The sequence below is a fragment of the Plectropomus leopardus genome, chromosome 2 (assembly GCF_008729295.1).
Source record: "Plectropomus leopardus isolate mb chromosome 2, YSFRI_Pleo_2.0, whole genome shotgun sequence".
Lineage (NCBI taxonomy): Eukaryota > Metazoa > Chordata > Actinopteri > Perciformes > Serranidae > Plectropomus > Plectropomus leopardus.
This window is the reverse complement of record NC_056464.1, coordinates 8,260,066-8,263,910: the sequence shown is the minus strand read 5'-3', so window position 1 is coordinate 8,263,910 and position 3,845 is coordinate 8,260,066.

Below are 3,845 nucleotides of genomic sequence, written 5' to 3'. Positions count from 1 at the left end.
TCTTGTCTTAACTGATGGCACATTTCTATTTCTGTTTTGTTTTTACCTACCATGTTTTTATTGATTGGTGTTATATTCCTATTTTTATCTTGCTTTTACTTACTATGTTTTTACTGACTCATGGTATACTCTTATTTTCATTTTGCTTTTACTTTTCTTGTCTTACTGTTGTCACTTTATCATGTCAATCCCTGTCCTGTGATGATCATGTGTGTAAAAATAAGGCCGACTCACTCAGTGCAAACTAAATCTACCCACGGGTATGAATAAAATTACCTGACCTTACCTTAAAGACTTAACTCTTAAAATGAGTAACATTAGAAAGACATGATGCTGATGAAGCAGCTAGTTTCAGTGGACTAAATACTGTTTCCGATTTATGTCAAAGGTGTGTGTATTCAAGTATCATCTTTGGGGTATTTTTGTCCTGAAAATAGGTATTGACACAAAATACTAAGTATGAGTAGTTTCATTCCACAAATATTTATACTATCCTTCATAAAGCCCATATTTGTTACATCTTAATTTCGACACACTCGCCCCACCATACACACACCAAGTGGTAAAACCTTACTGTCAGCCTCTTGTCTCCGCCACAACCGCAGCAAACCACAAAAGGCATTAGACTTCTCTGACTGACTGACTGTACATCTGGCTGTCTGACAGATGAAGCACACACACACACACACACACACACACACACACACACACACACACACACACACAGACACACAAGCACACACACACACACACACACACACACACACACACACACACACACACACACACACACACAAACACACACAAGTTAACAGACATTCCCAATCAGTGTGGCCACCACCACCCACCTCATCTAGGCCATCATGGTGGCTTAATGAAGGACAGATCCCCACCAGTACAGACCCAGAGTGGTTAGGGTTACACTTTCCGCAGAGGGGGAGCAGACTGGGACCAGCGTTAGTCAAAAATATTGCAGGAGAAAGAGCAAAAAGGCTGGAGTAAGGGGGGCAGTATGATATTGATAGAGACAGAAGGAGGGAAAAAGCTTGTGCCATGTGGTCTGCATTTCACTCTAATCCCTGTTCTAGCCTGGTGTTCCTGCCTCTGTTCCCTCTTCAGTCCGAACCCAATCAGGCAGTTGCTGAAACCTGAGCGGCTGCTCTAGTTCTTCCCAAAACCAGACTACCAGGGTCCCAGCGCTGCAGGAAACACATCCATTTATCTCTAGTTAATATACTGTATGGGTTGATATATGGTGCATAAATTGTGTTTATGGTTGTCAGGGGTGCAGGAAAGGACCTCGGGGTGTAATGTACCTCACACAAACAGCACACACACACAAAATGCTGCACGCTGCACTCTGTGGCCACATAATAATGCAGCTGAAAGACACGGGAAATGGACGATTTTATTGAAATATGTGTATGTCTGTCAGCAGGGCCGTGTGTGTGCGTGTGTCTCAGGGCTCGGTGGTGGAAAAGGATCTGCTCTCTCTCACTTTCCATCTTTTTATCCTCTCGTGTTCTTTCTTTCCCTCTGGCTAACATTGTTTTGGTGGCATTCATTCTCTCTCGCTCTCTCTTTCGTGCACACAGACACTCACACATAAACACACACCAATGTATCTTCATAGAATTACTTGTATAATATTCTACGAATTAGCAGACCATGGATGATGTCAGGTGCCTCACGTAGAGTTATGGAGGTTAGGTTTAGGAATAGAAACAATGTCCCATAAAATGACTCAGAGTTCAAACGGTTCTGAACACTGGCCTCCAGGGGAAAGTTTGGGGTAAACGCCACATGTTATCTTATGTTACGATGATGTTATGTACGTAACGTTTTCTGAGAGAGTAGATGTTACAGACCTAACATCTTACTGGTCTCCTGGGTAAAGTCCTGACATTATGTGTGACATTATGTTACAATGATGTTACATCAAGATGACGTTACGTTACAATGATATTACAGACTTTAGGTAAAGGTTAGGTTTAGGGAAAGAAAAATGGTGACCATGCCCTTAAAATGTCCCAGAATTTACATGGTCTCAAACACTGGTCTCTTTGGGAAAGTTCCGAGGGAAAGTGCTGACGTTATGACTGACATTATGAACTTGTCATAACATTATGTAATTAGCGCGAAGCTATGGAGGCTAGGTTTAGGAAAAGAAATATGGTGACAGCCTCCCTTAAAATAACTCCGAGCTCACAAGTTCTGAACACTGTTCTCCTGGGGAACGTCCCAGGGGATAGTCCTGATGTTACATTTCATATGACATTACGTTGCGTATGACATTACGTTGTGCATGATTTCACGTTACAATGTCATTATACTAAACATCTCCTGAGTGATTAGAAGTCACCTAATTAAAGTCTACCATGTGTCCTGGGAAAAGTGTGGAGGAAAAGCCCTGATATTATGCATGGTGTTAGGTACTTAACCTAAAGTTACATAATAAATGTAAAGTTACAGAAGTGAGTTTTAGTATTTCACACAGTTCTGAACAACTGTCTCCTGGGGAAGTCCCGTGGGAAACTCCTATGTTTCGTGACCTTTTTGACTCCAATCAGCATAATGGTCACTTGATCACAGCCTTCCAAAATAGGGGGTTATGCACTGGTTATGTGGGATATGTTCGAATGTTGGTCCATTTTTCGTACGAAAATGTACCAATGGTGCATGAGGACAGCCTGCACAAACACACACACACATATAGAGCACATAGTATCTTTTGAAAGAAGGGACAACAGCCATTTTTGACACAGCATATATTCCGTATTAACATACATTCATAGGCAGTATAGTCTTCTTCAGTGTATAAGTCTTTACAGATCTACAGTATGTCTCTATAATGATAGCACGTTATTATAGGAAAGCTTGGCTTTGTGGTGGTACAAGACAACAATAGAGTCCTGACAGTGGCATGGGAAACCGTGTGTGTGTGTGTGTGTGTGTGTGTGTGTGTGTGTGTGTGTGAGGAACAGGGAAAATTGAATATGTGGTCAGATGTTGTGGGGCGAGGGCTCTATGTGCGCTTGGAGAGAAAGTGCTTCAGTCATCATGCATGGTGAACATGCTCGGCAACCCTCTGGCAGACCCCTTTGTGTGTGTGTGTGTTTACATTATGTGTGTTTGCTGGTGCATGCACGTCTCTGTGTGTTTACTCGTGTTTGCATTAAGCCAACTAGCGTTTGGCAGATGGCGCAAGAGGAGGCCAAGATCAACATCAAACCAAATGAGCACGCAAGATTTTCACAATATGTTGTTTTGAAATACTAACCAGTTTTTCTTTTAAATCTGATCTGGAAAGTCTGGTTTCTTGTTGCAAGTAGCAGCTGTTGATGAATACAGGTGTAGATTTGGAGCAGTGTTTGCTGTGTGTGTTTTGCTCGTTTCATGCCCATCACCTGCCAGTGCTATAGGCTTACAGAAAAGACAGGAAGGAGCTGACAGTGGCTTTCACCTGTCTGTCACCAACCTCCCTCTGACAGAAAGACAGTGTGTGTGCGCGTGCGTGTGTGTGTGTGTGTGTGTGCGTGTGTGTGTGTGTGTGTGTGTGTTTGGAGCAGCATCAGGGCATTGCAAGGGGCAAAATAAATGACTCAACAGCAACTGAACCTCAGCGCAGCACAGCCATGTATACTCAGGAAGCAAGTCACAGAAAGTCTCTCTGCAACACGTTCCTCCTTGTTTTTTTCAAGTCTGTCCTCTGACAGACTCGGCGTCTCCCTTTTTGACATCCAGCACTCCAAGTTAGTCCCCGAAGCAGCAGCAGCAGCAGCAAGGATAGAGGGCAAACAGCCCTCCTCGACCCCACCCCAACCCTTTAGCCCTTCCCACCCATG